Source organism: Oryzias latipes, chromosome 7 (assembly GCF_053564925.1).
Source record: "Oryzias latipes strain Hd-rR chromosome 7, Olatipes_Hd-rR_3.1".
NCBI lineage: Eukaryota > Metazoa > Chordata > Actinopteri > Beloniformes > Adrianichthyidae > Oryzias > Oryzias latipes.
The window spans coordinates 28311511-28334089 of NC_136243.1; the positions used below are offsets into that span (position 1 = coordinate 28311511).

Genomic DNA, 22579 nt, shown 5'->3' on the forward strand with positions numbered 1-22579 from the left:
GGTTTTGCTAACTTCTATAGACGTTTCATCAGGAACTACAGCAGCATAGCCGCCCCACTTACTCGTCTCACCTCCGTCAATCATCCCTTCAAGTGGTCCACTGAAGCTCAACAGGCCTTTGATAAGCTTAAGAAACTTTTTGTGTCAGCTCCTATTCTCATCCAACCTGATCCATCACGACAATTCATCGTCGAAGTCGACGCCTCGGACTCTGGTGTGGGAGCTGTTCTATCGCAAAAGGAGGAGAGTACAGGCAAGCTGAAACCATGTGCCTTTTTCTCCCGTAAACTCTCTCCCTCAGAACAAAATTACGATGTTGGCAACCGAGAGCTCCTGGCTATTAAACTGGCTCTGGAGGAGTGGCGTCACTGGTTGGAGGGAGCTGAACAGCCGTTCGTTGTGTGGACCGATCATAAGAACCTGGCATACCTCAGATCCGCCAAAAGGCTCACCTCCAGGCAAGCTCGTTGGTGTCTCTTTTTTGACCGATTTCAGTTCATTATTACTTACAGACCAGGCTCCCGTAATATCAAGCCGGACGCCCTCTCCCGGAAGTATAGCCCCTCAGAACGCACCACCACACCCATTTTGCCGCCCACCTGCATCGTTGGGACCCTTACCTGGGACATTGAATCCAAGCTTCTCCAGGCTCAAGGTGAGGAGACTGACCACCCGCCAGCTCCAAGGGGGACACTGTTTGTGCCATCCTCACTTCGCTCGGACGTCATTTCCTGGGGTCATTCCTCTCGTGTGGCGTGCCATGGTGGGGTGCACCGGACCCTTAGCCTACTCCGGAAGAGGTTTTTCTGGCCCTCCATGGATAAAGACGTCCGCGAATACGTCTCGGCGTGCACCACTTGTGCCCGTTCCAAGGCGTCGTCCTCTGCTCCAGCAGGATTACTCCACCCACTCTCTACCCCCAATCGTCCATGGTCTCACCTGGCTATAGACTTTGTCACTGGGTTACCCCCCTCACGAGGTAATACAGTCATCCTCACTGTCATTGACCGCTTCTCTAAGATGGCTCACTTCATTCCTCTCCCTCAACTACCCACCGCCACTGCGACTGCTGATATCATGATTAATCATGTCTTCCGCCACCATGGTATCCCCGCTGACATCGTCTCCGACCGTGGCCCCCAGTTCATCTCGCAAGTCTGGAAGGCGTTTTGTACGGCCTTGGGGGCCACGGTCAGTCTCACCTCCGGCTATCACCCACAATCCAACGGCCAGGCAGAGAGAGCGAACCAGGAACTGGAGGCAGCTCTTCGCTGTCTGGCGGCACAGAATCAGCAGGACTGGTCCCAATACCTCGTCTGGATCGAGTATGCTCATAATACTCATCCCTCCACTGCTACCGGGATCTCTCCTTTTGAGGCCGCCCTTGGGTACTCACCACCTCTGTTTCCATCTCAAGAACTAGACTTGGCAGTGCCTTCCGTCCAACACCACCTACAACGTTGTCAACGTGTGTGGAATCAGACGAGGGCTGCTCTCCTTCGCACCAAGGAGAGCAACTGCCGCCTAGCCAATCGCCGCAGGGTGGTGGGACCCGATTACCAACCTGGTCAGAGGGTCTGGCTCTCAACCCGCAACATACCCATCCAAGCATCCTCCAAGAAACTGGCTCCCAGATTCATTGGTCCTTATGTCATCGAAAAGGTCATCAATCCTACCTGCGTCCGTCTCCGTCTGCCCAAGGCCCTCAAGGTACACCCGTCTTTCCATATCTCGCAGGTCAAGCCAGTTCAGGACAGTCCTCTGTGCCCGCCGTCCGCTTCCCCGCCGCCCGCCCGCCTCATCGACGGCGCTCCGGCCTATGACGTCAGCCGGGTTCTGGATGTCCGTCGTAGGGGTCGTGGGTTCCAGTTCCTGGTCGACTGGGTGGGCTACGGTCCGGAGGAGCGCTCCTGGATTCCCCGCTCCTTTATTTTGGACCCCTCGCTCATTGAGGATTTCTACCGGGCCCACCCAGATCGCCGCCCTTGACGGCCTGGGGGCGGTCGTTGCGGGGGGGGTACTGTCATGGTGCCTCTGTCAGACTCCTCCCCTCTCTGTCTGGTTCCTGATGCGACTCAGCTGCGACCACTTACCTCATCACCTGCCTGTCTTCTTAAGGAGCCCCTGGACCAGTATTCATCGCCAGTCCGTTGCCCCTGATGGTGCATAGTATTGTTGTCATGTTCATAGCTCTCGTTATTAAGCCTTGGTCTAAGTCTCGCTCTCTACCTTGTTCCCAGGAGTCCATAAACACGAGTGGTTGTCTGAGTCTTCTTCATCCACGGATCCAAGCCACAGCATTCCCTCCTGTCACGCCTAGAGCCTCTGCCGTAACTCTAGAGACACCACGAGCCTCTGCCGACCCACCAGTGACGCCACGGGCCACCGGACCGAACCATCCTCGCCGCGGGTTCCTCCAAGGACGTCAACTCCACCAAGAACAATCCACAAACCAAGAATCAATATTAAAACCTTCTTTCATTCCACCACGTACTCACCTGTGTTTCTTCCGGGTTCCAGCGTCTGGGTCTATTCGTTACGCTCGCCATGACAATTAGCATTGATAGGAAGAGGTTCAGAAAACACAATAACTAAACACAATGTATGATTAACATGTATTTACAACATATTCAAAAAAAAGATTTAGTACATTCTAACATTACAGCAAGAGCCCAGGGTACTTTGGTACTAGTTCAATCATTTGTTGATGACATCAATTGAATCAGAAACTAACCCACTAATAGATGTCTCCTTGTCTTTTTTATCTTCTACTGTGTAGTCTATAAGAATTAGCTATTCTGTCTTTTATTTTACATTTTCCTATTTAAAATAAAAAAAAATAAAAAACACCAAAATAATTTTGACATTCATGCTAAAAGTGCTTTAATATTTTAATGGTAAAGTTTTTGTTTACATCTGAAAGCCACTACTATCCTTTCCAAATGTTTTTTGTTAAAAAAAACATGACCATATAAATCATTATTAGTGTTAATTCTTTATAGATACATTGCTGTGTAACTAATTAACTAACAAACTATGACTGGAATTTACACACAAATCACTGATTGCTGGTAAAGAGCCAGTTGCTTTTTTTTTTTTTCCACAAAGCTAAAACCAGGTCAGGTGAGAAAAAGTGGTCAGTAATGCACAGTTTCAGTCAACATGTGAGCTGTAGTACTGGGTGAGAACTGCTGTATTTGTTTGTTGCCACGGCACATCTCAGCATTAATCCAGGAGTCACTGGAGTAAAAGAGGCAGTAGATTTCTTTAACTTCCACTGACAAGTGGGACGTCTGCATTAAAGGGGTGTTTTCCCAGTTAAGATACAATCTATGCATGTCAGTGAATACATTTAGTTGGTGGCTTGGCCTGTTCTTAATAGTGCAATGTGAAAGCTGAAAATTACTATACAGAATAATATACAGAATATAATGACTAAAGAATCAACTGGTTCCTGTGCTTTTGAAGTTTTGGTTTAAATTTTAAATATGTTTTTTTTTTCAATACTATCTGCGTATTTATTTTACGACCACTTAACTTACATTGAGATTCTGACATGGTTCCTGCCTTTTGAAATCACTGAAACCAGACTTTGAGGTCTTTAAAGGGTCTACACCATGCAAAATAATTTTTTTGAGCTTTTAAGTGTTTCATGATGTTTTCTCACGAAAGAAAACCCCAAAGCGCTATTTCGATCCTCTAAAAACCTGCGCTCTGAGCACCAGCCCCTCACAAACACACGAAAATGAGTGGGTTGTCATATTGTGACGTAGACCAGTGACAACAGCCCCTTCCAGGAGGTGTTTGTGCTGCCAGCACCACCTCCAGGCAAACACAAATGCCCACTTTCTTTCCAGAGCTAGTGGTATATGGTAAAAACTCGTTGATTTTATATGCACATCCATCTTTGGAAAAATTTGGAGGTTTTTTGTTTTCATGGTCAAAACGCAGACATGCTGCCGAGGCCGGCTCTAGGCTGATGTCAGCAAAGGCTGTGCCTCAGACATTAAGTCATCATACTTTTGGCTTGGAAAAGAATTCAGGAAGAAAACAAATATTTTCTTAAATAATTTTTTCTTTCAGTGCCAAAGGCTATTATCATACATATGAATATGGTTTACTATAAAAGGCTCAAATATAGCATGGTGTAGGCCTTTTAAATAGACAATTACTAAACTATAACTAGGACAATTTGGACAATTTGAAATAATCTGGCAGAAAATTCTCAAAAATCTTTGAGAAGAACTTGGACCAATTTTGAATATGAAAATAAATCTGTCTGACCTCAAAAATCTGTTAATATATTCTCTATTACAACAGCAAATCTAAGTTTACATCATAACCTGCAAGAGAGTGAAATATTTTCTTCTGGAAGATGCAATCCAAACAGCAGATTGTCAGTTATTGTGAGGATTGGTGCCTTTTTGTTTGCATTTTTAATTCATCTGTTTTTTTCCCCGTTTTCTCCTGTCACTGCACACCTGATCCAAGTTTTAAACCATTCAATCTATCTAGGTTCATTGTTGCTTCTGTTTATTTGTGTCAGGTCATATGTTGTTACACTTTGTGCTTCACCTTTTGTTCTTAACTTTGTCGTGTTTTAAATTGGTATTTTAAACATATACGTTTTTTCCACCTTATTTCTTTGTTTTGAGTCTACAATTCAGAACTGTTAAAATTGTTTATCTGTCAGTTCCATTGGAAAAAGCAGAATACTACATTTTAAATCTTTACTTTCTCTACTAAAATGGAAGCTTGAACCAAAACACACAAACAATTTGTTTTCATTTTTGCAGAATAAAAATGAAACATCAAATATGGTAAAAAAAAATAAATAAATAAGGAATACTGTGTACCGTGGTTTTTCCCTAAAGTAGAAAGGATAGACTTTCACAACCCCTGAAACCCAGCAATACTGCATCATCCTGACTGACCCTCATCTAAATGTAAAATACTTTGCTGCTCATTCATCACATCTGACTGTTGTTTTTCCTCAGGTTTTACAAAGGAAGTTACTTAAATGCAACACAGGAGTTAAGTAACACTTGTGAAGATGGTAATACTGAAACATATGGGATTACTTTTAAATGAGAATAAAAACCCATTTGGAATGTCTTACAGTTTGTAATGAACTTGCACAATACTAGTTGCATCTGATGTCTTCTATAAATATCGATAATGTCTACATTAGAAATAAAAACAGGATGCTCACATTGTTAATTCTTACATTTTTGCGCAGTTCATCATTAGTCAGTGCAGAAGAAGAGTATGTGTCATTCGTTACCTGATAGATTGGATTAATTAATACCATTATTTAGTTTGTATTTTTCTTATTTTTAACAAACCTAACTCCCGTCTTCTTTCCTTCCTCTTCTGATAGAGTAAATAGGATATATTTTTCAGGCACTCTGTATATTTGTTTTAATATTTGAAAAAGAAAAGGTATTTCTGTGAGAATTGAAAAAGAGCAGAGTTGACAGTCCCGTCATGTCATTTCATTTTAAAAGAGGCTTTTTCTGCATGGTTACATCATCACTAGGAGTTACAACAGAAAAAAACAGACGTATAAAGTAGAAATACTGAATGTGACAAATGAAGTTGGCAAATGGCAGACCTCTCTTCACCCTGTGGAAAAATGTCATGAATCGTATTTTCAGTTTCGTATGTTATAAAGACTCTAGCGGATTCCTGTCTTTAAAAGCTCCTTTGTCCTTTTTCGGTATGGTACAACATTCCTTTCATGTGGTCCTGAAAATCTAAGAGACGAAATACCACTTCTTTTTGTGGTAAACTCGAGATAGGACGAATGACCAACTTATGAGCATAGTTTAGCTGTCCCTTGATGGAAGTTACGCAAACTTGTACAGTTTCTTTAACAACATGGATCCGTGCCAAATGGCGCTGGTATCATCTGATAACAAAATTCATGGTCCAAACTGTCAAGATGCTTGGGAGGGAGTCAAAAGTAAACTTAACAAGATGGAGTAGGAGTATAAATACCAACTTAAAAATCAACAATAAGGTCAAACAAAAAAAGAAAACGTGTTTGAATGAATCCCCCTATATGTATGCTGTATTTTTTTTTTATTAAAACCAACAACCAAGAAAGTCAAATGTTGCTGTTTCTAAAAAACATCCACCTGATCCTGTTTTATTGGAAAACAATTGCAATGCACTCCAATGTTCAAATATAATCTTTACACCATAAATACACGGGATGGTTTAAAAAGAGTTTCTTTAATCCAACTCTAGAGAGGTGGTGGGGTTGTTAAATCAGCTGTTTTGATGAGCTCAAATGTGTGTTTCCCTGCACAAGCCAGAGTGCTCTTAATTAGTGGCTGTCATGGTTCCTGTCTGATTTGAGTGGCCAGATTTTTTAAACAAATAATCTCCCATCCAAAATGTCTAATTAATTCAAACTTGGAATTAACACAAAAAACAAGCTTGATTTAGATAATTGATATTCAAAATGAATCAATGCAATCCATCTCACCTACTACACAGAATGTGAAAATGTTTTTTTGTTTTTTGTATACCAAACCAAAAAAATGTTCAACACATGTTTTAATAGCCTAACTGAGAATAACACATTAAAGTCCCACTCCGACCGTCTTTTACAGAAAAACGTCCACTTGGTTTATGGTTTATCAATAATATTATATTATTAAAATGATCTTCTAAGGCCCACTCTGATCATCTTTATCTCATCTTGATCTATTTTAGAAGCATTCCCAGTTATTTATTACTTTATTATCATGCGATATTTAGCCCAAATTTAAAAGAAAAGTTGTTTTTGTTGTTTGTTTACTTTTTTAACTCGTCCTTGTCCTGTCCAACAGTTGAGGAAGCGGATCAGAAAGCCTCTTGTGTTGGACAGACAGACAGAGTGTATATTTGTATAAACCCCTCTTGTATTTGAGGCTAAGCTTTATTTATGATATTTATATTTGTATGCATTCCTTGTTGGACCGGACGGAAGATAAGAATAGAGAAATAAATAGAGTGGGATGTTAGAGATGGGGGATGAGGGGATAGAATGGAGGAGATGGGGCTGGGGGCAGTCGATAATGCAAAGTCAAAACGTAAGAGTGTCATAAGTAAATTGCATGACTTAGCATGACTACATCAACAAACAGTCTGCACACAACTATTTACAGATTGGAAGTATATTCATACATTTGTGATGGAAGATTTATCTCACAAGACTTATGCACACAGACAGGTGCACACAAGATTCGCATTACCAACCTTCTTGAAGAGGGGTGCAAAAACAATACCCATGCCCATATTTGTACAAAAGTGGATAAGCAGGTGGGTTGAACGAGTGTGTAGTTGTTGCAGAGCAGCAGTTAATTTAAAATGTGTCTCTGAGTTGTGGGCCGGACAGTTGGTGCAGAGTACGCTTGCCCCCATTTCTCATCATTCATCTGTTTACACGCTCTCCCTCTAGCTTACAGCCCCTCTCAACCACAACCTAAAATTAATGGTGCAACAAAAATGGTGAGCAATATTGGAGCCATCCAGCCATAAAGTTTTGAGCCAAATTTCAGCTCAGGTGAGGAAGATGAAGACATACATGGATCTAGTCATATACAAGTGGGTACATCAGATTGGAGCAGAGCTTGAGGCTTACTGTAGTGCCTTCTACATCAAAGCTACAACCTATTTCCAACAGCATATTTTCATCTGCTCCTTATTCACAATGATTTGAGTAAGGAAATTCAATTTTAACCCTAATTGTCTTTAAATATGTCCCCTATCTTCAGAAAAATGCCACAAGAAAGAACATGTTAAAAACACCAAAAACACAATTATAATAAGAGTGGCTCTTTACCAATGAAGTACAGATTCAACTAAACTTCACAGCATCTACTAAAAGTAAATTTAAGGAATTATTCAGATTATAGTACTCTGTAAATTTAAACTGTTTTCATTATGAAGATAAACACATTCATTCTAAACAATTTACAAATGATGATGTGGATTTAGCTTCAACAGCCCTGTTGTACATGATGAGCTGCCTTTTATAGCCCTCAAGAGTTTCATTTTTAATAATCTAACAAAAACAAATGCACAACAGTATTTTTGTAATTAAAATTATTTCTCTTATGTATTCAATTTGTGGTATTCATATTTATACATTTTTTGCAACTGTAGTTTGTTCCTTATGTCTTTCTAAAAATGAGAACTATACTGAAGTTGTTAATGCTCTTGGGGTAATCACTGACCTCAAAATGTAAAATGTGGTTGTGACACTATAGCCAAATGTACTCCAATTTTAAAATAAATTATCAAATATCATGTATTGAGTGAATTGTACTTTACAGGATTTTGCTCAAAAAAGTTAACAGAACTTGAATTTAATGTTATCTTTAAGCATCTAGTTAGTGGTTAATCATATTTTTGCACAGCTAAAACAGAAATAGCAGACAAATCATGTGGACTTTGACTAACAAGCGCTCAGACTTTAAAGGGCCTATTTCATGACAAATAACTTTTTGAGCATTTAGGTGTATAATGTTAATTCCTCACTAAAAACAACCCAAAAGCAACACATTGTGGATCGCCGATTTCCGGAGTCACCATGGAAACGCGTGAAGAAAAAAAGAGAGTGCTATACTTCAGTGAGAAAGAGTCTGAGATTTTAATGACGGCGTATGAAGATTATACGTCCATCAAAAAAGTAAAACGGCTACATCAGCAAAAGAAAGAGTTTCTGCTTGGAGAAAAATAACGGACAAAGTAAACGCATGAGCTTCTGATCTTATTTTCATTGTGACGCATACATATATAACTTATCCAACTTAAATCAATTCAAGAGGTAACAAGTAATTGAGTTACATTTATTCAACCTAATTTCTTATGTTTATCTAACTCAATCCTTTTTTTACAACTCAAATTTACATATATATTTATATATTAACTAACTAAATGTAATAACTCCAATTCAATTAAATGTTTTTCATCTCAATTTATTGTAATTTTTGAACTCTCATATATCTAAATTTGAGCCTGCAGATATTCTAATTTTTTTAACAGTAAAATGAATGAAATGTACCAGATTTGAATCATGTGTAGTTTACCACATCTCTGAACTTATCATTACATTTCTTCACAGTAAGGGTGCTATATAAACTCCTCATCCTCTCCTTCCCTCTCACTCATGGTGCAGAAAGAATTAAACATTGTAGGACAAATAACTAGGCAAAACACAGTAAAACATCTAAAAAACTAAACACATTTGGTCAAAAACCCACACTTAAACCCAAATCCGTCCAGACAGGCAAAAGGAATGGTATCCCACAATTCCTCGCGGTGCCGATCTAACAGCAGCACCAAAGTTACACCTACTTAATTGAATTAATTTAAATGAAAGTAAAATAACTGTCTGATAACTACGTGTTATTTTTAAGCTGACTTAACTAAAAATAATTGATTTATCTTAACTAAAGCAAATAATTAAGTTAGATCAAAGTAAAAAAGTTTATCTTTCCAACATCCATACGTGGTCTTATCACCCTCTCACGGTGGAAAATGTATTATCTGAGGTTCTTCATCCACTAAATCATCTTCAAATGGACACGCCATGCTGCTTCACCTCTCTGAAAACAAACTAACCTCAACTGAACCTGCTCCAGACCAGATTATTTTCAGAGCATGAGTTGCCATGGGAACTAAGCATACCCTGAAACATACCTCTGTTTTTGGAACCGAAAGCTGTGGTTGTACACTTCTTTAGCCTCAAACTTACCGTGGGAGCTAGCATAACCTGCTTTCTGGAATACCTCCAGGCTAGGTGACAGAAACATAAACATAAAAAAACTGGCCAGAACATGAGAAACACCACAATAAAAAGGTGGCACAACAGAGCAGAGCAGGATAGAACAGAAAACCAGACACTAAAATAGACTGAGGGTAATTAACTGAAATAAAGACAGCTGTGGATCATGATTTACCCAGAACTGGTGTGACAGACAAAGAGCAACTAATAACATGACCATAACATAACCAAATTAAACCACAAAACCCTTATACCATGGTTACCTACAAAATAAAAAAAACATTCAATCAATTTTTAATATTTTATTCTTGTTATTTTTCTTTAGATAGCTTTTTTAACAAAAAGTGGACAATTTGTTTCGTGGTACGGTGCGTTAAAGTACGTCAAAGAACATCAACCTATACAGCACTGCAAACAAGAAAGCTGGGAAAAAATTATATAATTTTACCGCTTACTAATTATGGTTTTGTAAAATAAAAAGCGAACATAAAAAAGGGCGGGCAGGGCGGGAAATGTGATCTTCCGATCAGAGGTTGACTGATCTACCTCTGCAACACGGCCACCCCACGATACAAAGAAAAAAATTGCCTACTACAAAAAAAACTTTTTAAAAATGATCACATAGAATCTCAAAATCTTTACACTTGTTCACACTGCAGTCAACAAACATGGGGTGTTTTTCATAAATGTGCTATCCTAGGCACTTTAACAATGGGAGTTGGGTCATCTAGACCCACTAGCATTGTGCTGAACCTTTTTTCTTCAATGATATGTGATCTTCACTGGTGTCCATGGATTACATGAAATCTTTCCACCTTTATCTACCTTTGCCATGGTAGGGAGAACATGTCAATGTAAGGGTGGGGTCATCTAAGATAGCACAAGCGTTAAATTGAACAGTACTGGGAATTTTTACAAGGCATGGTCAGATTACCTCACTTAATGTGGAAGCCCACAAATATGTTGTTACAGTGGATGACAGCAGATATGCTAGTATTTATAAAGCCTTGTAGAGCAGCAATAACATGTTCTGAACCCATGACCCTTCCACTTATTGTAATAAGAGCATTTCACTAACGAACAGCAGGGTGGAGGAGTAAGTTGGCAGCCTACTCTTTTGCCACAGTCACATTTGTCCTTTTATAAGCACAGTTCTGTTGAAGCCTTTATGCCAGATCACAGAAACACCACCAGTAAATGTCAAAAAATAAAACTATTGTCTTTCTTTTTAATAAAATTAACTTCCACGCTTAACATTTGTTTTCTATACTCATCTATTAATAAAAATGTGATGATTCTATTCCTTTATTAACATTTTATTTAGTAAGCTTTTCTTAAAAAAAAAAAATCATAAAACGTCCCACATGGAGTGGTTTTATTTTCCTGTCTACAGGAATGACAGGAAATCCTTTCAGGTCAACTCTGCAGCAACAATGTCATCTAAATTTGTGTTCAGGCCATCCTGATTTGTTGTACTTTGTTCTCCTTTAGCTTAATTTATAGTTTTTTCCAGGCACTCGGCCAAGGACGGCAGTTTACAAGAAAACTGTTTTATCTAAACACCAGATGATGGCTTGTTATAACTTTACAGTATGTGCTTAGATTCTCAGTGCCATGTGGGGCATGCAAAGGTCTTATTGGTACATAAATCATGAGCTTACGTGTGATTTATGGTTTTCCAATAAATGAACCACAGCAGAGATTCATGCTAAAAGCAAGAATTGTTTTCTTTTTCTTTATTATCTTATTTCCCAAGTAAGGACACATGTAGCCTTTTCCTCAACAAATACCCACATTTTTTTAAGATATAAACATATAAATAGTATCTTACTTTTTGTACAAGCTGCACTGTGCTGTTTTTTTTTCCCAGCAGGGCGGGTCAAGAGAAGTGAAGAAGAGTCAATGCACCGCTTGCCAAAAAAAGGCAAAATCGCAAGGTAAACGTATGTCTTTTTTTCAAGATCAAATTTAATAATTGGCTATTTTATGTGGTATATACATTTTTGAAAGAATTATAGGCCAAGGTTTTTATAGGCTAAACTGATCACAATTAAGACTAACGTTGAGGATCAGTAGCCTAAATTAAAGTGCTCGTGCTTGGCGGCCAATCGCTCACTAAGCTTTTTTTCAATCACATCCTCGGTAACTCTCATGAGGGCCTGGAGCTCTTTTAGGCTTGTAAATCTTCCACTCCTGAGTCAATCAATCAGTCAATCAATCAAACTTCATCCAGATAGCACTTTACAACAGCCACTGCTAAACCAACGGGTTTCCAATTTTTTTGGTATTCCAATTTATTAATGACTATAATTATTAAATCACTAAAAAGAAAAATTGCAAACAGTTCTGGGTTTACAATTTTCATCAGGAATAGAGGGAAATAAATGCAGTTTCCAAAAAATGTGAGTTATAATACTGAAAATACTCAGGCCACAAACTCCATTTTGATGCATCCACTTGTAGACAAATATCCATGTACATCTTCATTTTCCTCGTCTGAGATGGAATCTGGCTCAAAACTGTATACGGCTGGATTGCACCGATGTTGCTAGCCATTTCTGTTGCATTGCTAGGTGCAACAGAAATGGTTAGGTTAGGTTAGGTTAGGTTAGGTTAGGTTAGGTTAGGTTAGGTTGGAGTTCTGAGGGCCTGTAAGCAAGCAGGACAACATGTAAGCAGATAGCTCAGTTATGGTTGATGGGAAAGGGGGGTCAGGTTGTCTCCTGCCAACGGTCCTGCCCATAACTAAGGGGCAAATTTCTAATGAACTGCTGCCACTCTGCAGAAACGATGTCCAAGAAAACTACACGTTTTTTGATTTTGGCTAAAAACAGCAAAATCATAATTAAAAGATCACTGGGAATCTTCTTTCTCTTTCGGCTTTTCCCATCAGGGGTCGCCACAGCGAATCATCGTTTTCCACCTCACTCTATCATGGACATCTTCTACCCTAACAATAGCCAACTTCATGTCCTCTGTTAAGACATCCATATATCTCCTCTTTGGCCGTCCTCTTGCCCTCCTGCCAGGCAGCTCCATCTCCAACATCCCTCTACCAATAAATCCACTATCCCTCCTCTGAACATGTCCAAACCATCTCAGTCTGGCTTCTCTGACTTTGTCGCTAACACAGGCAACATGAGCCGTCCCTCTGATGTACTCGTTCCTTATCCTGTCTAACCTGGTCACTCCTAAGGAGAACCTCAACATCTTCATCTCCGCTACCTCCATATCAGCCTCTTGTCTCTGTCTCACTGCTACCATCTCTAACCCATAGAGCAGAGCTGGTCTCACCACTGTCTTGTACACCTTTCCTTTGAGTCTTGCTGACACTCTTCTGTCACACAACACTCCTGACACTTTCCTCCACCCGCTCCAACCTGCCTGCACTCGCCTCTTCACCTCTTTTCCACACTCCCCAACACACTGAACTGTTGACCCCAAGTACTTAAACTCCTGCACCTTCTCCACCTCAGCCCCCTGTAACCTAACGCTTCTACCTTGAACCCTCTCGTTCAGACACATGTATTCTGTCTTACTACGACTGACCTTCATGCCTCTTCTTTCCAGAGCAAACCTCCACCTCTCTAGCTGTTCCTCCACCTCTACTCTCCGCTCTCTACTCTCACTGCAAATTACAATGTCATCCGCAAACATCATTGTCCAGGGAGATTCCTGTCTTACCTCGTCTGTCAGCCTGTCCATCAGCATAGCAAACAAAAAAGGACTCAAAGCTGATCCTTGGTGTAGTCCCACCTCCACCTTGAACTCCTCTGTCTGACCTACAGCACATCTCACCACCGTCTTACTTCTCTCATACATGTCCTGAACTACTCTGACATACTTCTCAGCCACTCCAGACGACCTCATACAGTACCACAGCTCCTCCCTCTGCACCCTGTCATACGCCTTCTCTAAATCTACGAACACACAATGCAGCTCCTTCTGACCATCTCTGTACTTTTCCATCAACATTCTCAAAGCAAAAATGGCATCAGTGGTGCTCTTACGGGGCATGAAACCATACTGCTGCTCACAAATCTCCACCTTCTTCCTAAGCCTGGCTTCCACTACTCTTTCCCACTGCTTCATTGTGTGACTCATCAACTTTATTCCTCTATAGTTGCTGCAGTTCTGCGTGTCACCCTTGTTCTTAAAGATCGGGACCAGAACGCTTCTCCTCCATTCCTCAGGCATCTTCTCACTCTCTAGAATCCTATTGAACAAACTCGTTAGAAATTCCACTGCTGTCTCTCCTAAGCACTTCCATACCTCCACAGGTAGGTCATCAGGACCAACGGCCTTTCCGCTCTTCATCCTTTTCAGAGCCTTCCTAACCTCATCCTTTCCAATCTCTGCTACTTCCTGCTCCACAACAACCACATCTTCCTCCCTTCTTTCCCTGTCATTTTCCTCGTTCATCAGCTCCTTAAAATACTCCTTCCATCTTTTCTGTACACTCTCCTGGGTTGTTAGCACCTTTCCATCTCTGTCCTTAATCACCCTTATCTGTTGCACGTCCTTCCCATCTCTGTCTCTCTGTCTGGCTAGCCTGTACAAGTCCTTCTCTCCTTCCTTTTTGTCTAACCTGTCATATAGCTCATCGTAAGCTTTCTGTTTGGCCTTTGCCACCTCTCTCTTCACTCTACGCTGCGCTTCCTTGTACTCCTGTCTACCTTCCTCAGTCCTTTCTACATCCCACTTCCTTTTAGCCAACCTCTTCCTCTGGACGCATTCCTGTACTTCCTCATTCCGCCACCAAGTGTCTTTACCGTCTTTCCTCTTTCCAGATGACACACCTAGCACCTTCCTACCTGTTTCCCTGATAATCTCTGCTGTAGTTTCCCAGTCATCTGGAAGCTCATCCTGACCACCCAGGACCTGTCTCAACTTCTGCCTAAATTCCTCACAAGTTTCTTCATTCTGTAGCTTCCACCACTTGGTCTTCTTTTCTGTTTTCCCTCTCTTCTTCTTCCTGACCTCCAGAGTCATCTTACACACCACCATGCGGTGCTGTCTGGCTACACTCTCTCCTACCACCACTTTGCAGTCATTAACCTCTCTCAAATGACCTCGTCTACATAAGATGTAGTCCACCTGAGTACTCCTACCTCCACTTCTGTATGTCACTCTATGTTCCTCTCTCTTCTGGAAGTAAGTGTTGACTACAGCCATTTCCATCCTCTTCGCAAAGTCCACCACCATCTGTCCCTCCAGATTCCTTTCCTTCACACCAAACCTGCCCATCACCTCCTCATCACCTCTGTTGCCCTCACCAACATGCCCATTAAAGTCTGCTCCAACAACGACTCTCTCTCCTCTGGGAAAACTCTCTATGACCTCATCCAACTCACTCCAGAATCTCTCCTTCACTTCTAACTCACAGCCAACCTGTGGCGCATACCCACTGACTACATTCACCATCACCCCTTCAATTTCTAACTTTAGGCTCATCATCCTGTCTGAGACTCTTTTCACCTCTAGAACACTGTTTACAAACTCCCCCTTCAGAATCACTCCTACCCCGTTTCTCTTCCTATCAACACCATGATAGAACAGTTTGTATCCTCCTCCAATACTACGTGCCTTGCTGCCCTTCCACCTTGTCTCCTGCACACACAGTACATCTACCTTCCTTCTCTCCATCATGTCTGCCAGTTCTCTGCCTTTCCCTGTCATTGTGCCAACGTTAAGAGTCCCTATTCTCAAACCTATGTTCCTGCCTTTTCCCTTCTCTCTCTGGCCACGGACCCTTCTGCCTCCCCTCTTTCTTCGACCAACAGTAGTCAAATTTCCACCGACACCCTGTAGGTTAACAGCATCGTTAGCGGTCATTGTTAACCCGGGCCTTGACCGATCTGGTATGTCTAAAGTGTTGTGGATGATTTGCATGGTTATTTTGGCAATTTTTACGCCGGATGCCCTTCCTGACGCAACCCTCTCTGTTTATCCGGGCTTGGGACCGGCACAGAAGTAACTGGCTTGCAACCCCTGTGGCTAGATTAAGATCACTGGGAATGCTTTCACAAAAGAACAAAAGATGATCGGAGTGGGTCTTTAAAGGCCATGACTTTGTTGGGGTTGCCTATATTAGGCTAGAGTCTAAAATATATCTCCTATATCTGTGGCTATTTTATGTGAAACAAAACAAATGCAATAAGTCTACTTCATAGGACTGTTTTTTCAGCTACATTTATGTATAGGACACTCTTCTCATTCTGCAATCCATCTATACATTTGTAATATCGATTCAGTCAGGCTCTGTAAGAAACACATGGTGTCATTTGCTGTTTGGTGGTGTTATTACACATAACCAAACAATCAACTGTAGCATTGTAAACCCAGATGTTCATTTCACTGGGTCTTTATGTTCACATTGTCAAGTAATATTATAATAGTCTGTGAATAGACTTAAAAAAAAATCACTATGGATGGCTGATAGATAGCTCCACTGTTCTATTTTTCAATAAAGAAGCATAATGTCAGCATATTCTTTTTAATTTACCAGATAATGAAGCTAAACAATGACATCTAAATTGCCAAACAAAGTGTTTAGTTGCCTAAGGCACTCAAGCATTTACTGTTAAGTGTGCCTTTTCCATGTAGTTAAATTAAACTATTTTGTTCTCATTTCCGAAGATGAAAATGAAGTAAAGTAAAACCTTGCATTTGTTTTCAGAAATACATATGAATTCAAAGTAAACGGTTAGGTTGTGAATGTGCTAAAAGCATATTAAATATAATAGTATTTTGTACTAAAATAAGTTTTGACCACTTTGATTTAAATTAGAGTTTTAAAAAGTAAGATATTTTTAAATATAACATTTTTAACATCAGAGGTCAATTAGAAAAAAAAGTTCAGTGCATTAAATTTAATGTAAAACTTCAATTTAGCTAAAAGCAATGCCTCAGCTTTTCTTTATTTTTTGATTTTTAGTTTACTGTTACATATTATATTAATGTATTTTCCACACATTTTTGGTGTGTAAAGCAAAACAGAGCTTTTAATGTAGATGAGCAAAGAAATTTTTTATTTGTCTTTTAAAAAAAAAAGAAAAGAAAAAAGCTATCCTCCTTAAACAACTGAAGCTTTCAGCAAAGGTATTTTAATGATTGCATGTTATTTGCCACATCCTCTCATTGCACAAGATTAGGCAAACGCAAACAGCTGTTTTGGTTTACCAATGATGACTATCCACAATAAGCAGAAGGTAAACAGTACCAAACAATCCCATCACAGAATACTACATGCTGTTTGATGTTTCTGAGAAAAGTTGAGAGCTTTTCTTAGCTCCGTGACCAGCTTGTCACAGATTAAGTTGCAGGATTTTCCATCACACATACCGTATAACCCTTGAGGCTTTCTTCCTGTTTATGTGATTATGTCTCCAACTATGGTTGCAGCTGTACTATGTGGCTAAAAAGATTCCAGTTTGGCTCTAAAATCTAAGAAACTGAATGTTCATCTATTAAAAGATGTGGAATTACACAGAGCAGTATTCTTAAAATACTTGACAATAATGCTATATTATAGTCTAATATGTTGAGTGAGTCACTTATTGTGTTGTTGGCAAGTAAAAACCAGAACAGTGTGAACGCAGACTAGCACGGTCATAAGATGACAGAGGCAAATGTGTGACAAGCAAAATGTCACACATGCCCTGCAAAACACTGGGATTTGTTGAGGCTTTGCTGTGTAGCAGCAACTGTTACATGCAGTCCTTTCTCCAAACCCTGATGGGGTTAGTGGTTTGTATGGCCACTTCCTGACACAAGTCTTGATGTCTTCTTCATATCTGGTGAGATTTCTGTGGCAGAAATGGTTAAATCGAGTATAGTAGATGGTAAGCTCTTTCTTTCCCATAATGATATGGGGAAAGACTTCATTCTGTAGAAACATTGACAAAACACAGAGCAGCTTCACGACCCATCTTTTCTCGCAATGTGTTATACTAAAGCCCATAAGAGTATAGGACTGAGAGTGGATACACAATAGTAAATTAATTGGATTTAAAGACCCAATCCTATGTAGATTGTGTTTTTGGTCTCATAGCATTTTTGTCACGATGGAGGACATTGATAAATTAAGTTAAGATTAAACCTGTGTTTCTGAGTATTCCTTTATCCAAATTAGGCCTGCACAATTAATCGCAAATTTATTGTTATGGCGATTTCAAGCTGTGCAATATCCATATCGCAAAAGTCGGCGAAAATCGCAATAAATGGTAAACCTTAAATGCTAAAACAATCTTATAGCAACTTGAACTATTAAATGAATTGAATAAATCCCTTTATGCATTGACCAATCAGATGGAGCTCTTCACGTTGTTGACCAATCAGATGGAGCTTTTATGTTGTTGCCCTTTTATGATGTTGCCCTAGCTCCTAATTAGGCGAGGGTCATTTGGAGAATAATTTAAGGTATTTTTATTTTTATTAAACTTTTGCAGTGAAATGGAAATGTTTTTGTTGTTTTTGCTATTTGTTCATTTATTGCAAGTTATATCGTCATCGCAATATTGATCACTAATATCGCGTATCGTGAGTTTTCCTCAGATTGTGCAGCCCTAATCCAAATCATGATGAATGAGGAGCAGATGAAAAAAATGTCATTTGAAAAAGCTCTCAGTTGTGACATAGAAATGGGCGAAATGGGCGGGCCAAAGTCTCTTAGCTCCGCTCCGTTCTGATGCATCTACTTGTAGACAAATATTTACATTAACATCTTCATGCTCTTCGTCTGAACTGGAGTCTGGCTCAATACTAGCTAGCTCTAATATTGCTCAACATTTTTGTTGCACCGCTAATGTTAGCTTGGGGTTGTAAGGGGCTGGAAGCTAGCACAAGAGAGTGTAAACAAAGAGATGATGGGAAATCAGGAGAGGCTTACATCTGCGTCACAACTCAGAGCAGTCCTCCTGCAGCTCTGCAGGAACCATGTCTTAGTTAGAAAAGGCACAGGTGTTTTGTTTATTTTTTTGACTAAACTGGACAGTCATAATTAGAAGTTCACTAGGAATTATTTAAAAATAGATCATAATATGATTGGAGCGGGACTTTAAGCACCTAATTAACCAAACTCCTTTACTTTTAGGACAGTACCTTCTTTCATAAGTTGGCAAAAGTTGACAAAAAATAGTCACATGTCAAATCCTAGTTCAATATAAAATAAATAAACAAGCAGTACTTAAAAGGTTTAGACAATAGGCTAAATGAAATATGGGCACTAATAAGCTATTCATTATTACAAAATAGTTTCCACTTTAATGTGGGAAATTGTCTGATGTCACTCAAGTCAATAAGTATTCAACTGCATGTAGGTTATTTGTCCCAATGACTGGTGGGTGTTCTGCCAGTCATCAACACTTTGCTCTTTGTAATTCCCATACAGCACATGCATGTCAAGTCAATTCAGCCTCTTGCTCTTCAGGCTTGGACTAAACACATGATGTGTCATGCACTTCTTTCCCCTTTTAATTTGAGCCGACCTCAGTCATTGCCTATCGTTCGATCATAATGCAATCCTCAAAGCAAATTAGGTCATATCTGCAGCGTGGATCCACTCAATATGACATTTTATTGTGTGCTTTCTTCCCAGCTGAGCTGCTTCTCCATTTGTGCGCCACTTGTTTATCACAAGCTCTGTTTGTTTTAAATCCATAACAAAGAAGCTGGGTCATCAGCAGGTTTGGTTATCTTACCTTTACGCGCGATGCCGAGGCGTCCAGAGGTTCATCGTTTGGTTAGAATGAAAAGACGGTCGTTGAGTCACGGGTATTAAAGTCCGTTAAAGTGACCTCGGTGCGTTTAAATCCTTACCCTCAACAGACATGAGTGTTGACAGCTCTAAGTTAAGGGAATGACCTGCCAAACGAAGGGGTGAGCCCTGGCACATCACGCCACAGCTGTAGCTATTCCTATCTCCTCCTGTGATCCATTCACGTGGATTAGAGAAAAAAAAATCTGTTTGAAGAAAGCTGCCCGGGTTCTTCTCTGCGGGAAGTGTTGAGTCGGACAGAAATCCGAGAGCTAATGGAAGATAAAAAACGAATATCTGCTTGTATCCTCAAGGCGAGGCGAGGCGCCCGATGGATGAGGCATGACTGATGCGCGCTCCCGACAGATGAGACGCGCTCGCGAATCAGACTCCGAACAGCCGTGGGAGTAAACTGAGATGAGGAATAATTCATAAACAAAAAGGTCGATACCTGAACAGTGCTGGAGCTGCTCCTTTTCAACAGAAAAAAATAACCCTCTTCAGCGCCGGAATAAACCGCAGATAAGTTGAAGATGCTCCAAATCTGAAAAGACACTTACTGCGTTTCATTGTGTCCGATGAACTTGTTCTTTTCTCGTGTTGTTCATCCTTTACATGGGCCTTTGCACTGACATTATACGACTTGTTATGTAAGACTGTATCCCTGGATGGCTGCAGCGCTTTCCCCCCGCAGGGCTGAGGTTATCCAGTGAAGAATTAATAGGCTCTTCATGTTGGAGGAGCCACAGATCGGTCCCTGCTGCCGTGGTTTTGACTCCAGTTACGAAAATTATTTCGTTTAATGTTAGATTGTGAGCTGATTAGCGCATAGTCTCCTACCTCCCATTCATTAGAACAAACACTCAACCTGTTGGGAGGTGTCCATTCATGGTCAGTCTGTTCTGTGTTAACAGGGAAAAGAAAATTCCTGCTGCATCATTCCTACTATGGCTGGTTAGCCCGGTTTTCTTATCTTCCCTATTTTTCTTTTCAATTTCTAACCTTCACTGTTTAAAACCATTAGGTTTGAAACATTCCTTTTTTTGGAATTGGCTAGCGCTGTTCACTTCAGTCTCTAATAAATGTGAGTGATAGTGATATTTCTGTAGATCTTTTAGAAATATCGTTTGGTAAGTTGTGACTTTTGTTTGCCAATAAAATACATCTCCCATTTTGACATTTCTTAAAAGAAATACATTTAAAAGAAAATAAAAGAAAAAAGAAACCAATGAATTATTTTGCTTTATAAGTTCTGAGGAAAATAGCATTCATTTCAGCTGGAACTCCTCTCAAGTTGGCTCCCTGTCAATACTAAGAACACTTGAAGAAAGTCAGTTTTAAGTGTTAAGGACCCACTCTGAGAAAAATTGTGGTTTTGGTGTTTTTAATGTTCTTGTGACTTTTTTTTCTGATGAGGACATAGAAAATATGGGTCAAATTGCATTTTATAGTATTTCTTTTTTTTAATAATTGTGAATCAGGAACAGATGAAACAAGTACCGTTGGAATAAATGCCCAGGAGATATGCTGGGTGGGGCACAAGCTCCCTGTTCCTCTCCGTTCTAGCTCAAAACTGTGAGGCTGAATAGCCTCAATATCACTTGCCAACTTTGTTGGTCTGGTAATGTTAGGTTGAGATTTTGAGCAGCTGTAAGGTAGCGGTAGATAGTGTAAACAAAGGAATGATGGGAAAGTAAGGCAGGCTCACGCTGCGCCAACAGTCCCGCCCACAACTCAGAGGCAAAATTTTAAATGAATTAATGCTGCTCTGCAGGAACTGTCACAGAAAACCACTCAGGTTTTGGAAATTTGGCTAAAAATGCCAATCATAATTAAAAGACCACTGGGAATGCTATGACTATAGATCAAAAGATGATTGGAGTTAGCACTGCTTTCTGCAAGATGACTTTTGGATATCATTAATCTTTGGTTTGGCTTGCAGCAGCAAACATATTCAACTAGACGAATTTACAAAAAAGGTAAAAGTTTGATGTTTTTCCTACCTGTTGGGTCTGAGTAAAGGCTTATTTTATTATAATTATGTAAAAATACAAGTGGAAAATAAGATTAAGCTCAAGTTTGGGAAATAGTCAGGGACCAGGAGGAAGGAAGAAGTCACTGAAGGCTCCACCATGCAGTGCCAGCATGATTCTTCTCCTGCTGTCAGCTGCAACTCACATCGCATTTATTCAAACACACAGGCTCCCTAATACCTAATCCCATTTGAATGTAATTTTGTTGCGCTTTTTCTCTTCTTTTTCACTGCCTCTTAGAATTGCTACCTCTGTGAGAATATGAGTGAGGGGAACATATAGCATGGCTTTCAAAGCCTGGTTCTGCAGAAAAAGATTCCTGGTCTAACAAAGAACTTATCCTTGTTTCTCTACAAAGAAAGCCTTGCTGGATCCAAGTCTCTATACATGCCTAGTATAAATTGTATCATACTGTATTAGATATTCAGGGTAGGCTTTTAAGCAACAGAACCTTATGCTGAGGACGTTAAACAGAAGCATTTGAACTGCCCGTTTGTAGCTTGGTTGGTCATGGGTTCAGTTCCCTATAAATGTGCACACTTTTCAAATACCTGTGTGTGAGCTCTAGTGTTAAACCAGACTCTGCTGGTAAAACATAACAGACAAGACAATGTGATAAAGGTCAATTGCCTATAAAGAGGAGCGGCATTTTGAATAGCCCTTCACCTGGAAGCATTGTGAGCATTAAACACAGCTATGATTCAGATGCAAAACCATGATCAGGAGATGTAAGATCATGTTTTGCCCTCATTCAATATTCCTTTGCGCTGATGATGAAAGCAGCTTAACATGCAGCCTGCATTGGGTTGTGTATTGAAATGTATGTATGCTGCAGGTCATGAGTGCAAGCAGGAAAACCTGCATTTCTGTTTCTACCTGCAAAAGAAACTAGAACAGATGTATTTTTTTTCTGATGTCATCTGTTTTGTTTCAAGTCCAATGCTCTACATAAGTTACTATGGCAACCATAGACCATCTCCTATTTTCCAAGCAAAAAGTCCCCAGCAG

General features: G+C 40.1%; 1 protein-coding gene across 2 annotated transcripts in view; it reads right to left on the bottom strand.

Annotated features, from left to right (window-relative positions):
* gpr153 (G protein-coupled receptor 153) overlaps positions 1-20282 on the bottom strand; it is a 47969-nt gene extending 27687 nt beyond the window's left edge. The window contains exon 1 of one of the 2 annotated variants that reach the window (XM_020704522.3): positions 20099-20282. The gene's annotated coding sequence lies outside the window, so the exon portion shown is untranslated. Of the gene's footprint in view, positions 1-19482; positions 19918-20098 lie in introns of those variants that run through there. The other variant, XM_011476896.4, reaches the window with a different exon arrangement.
* Positions 20283-22579: the final 2297 nt, after the last annotated feature.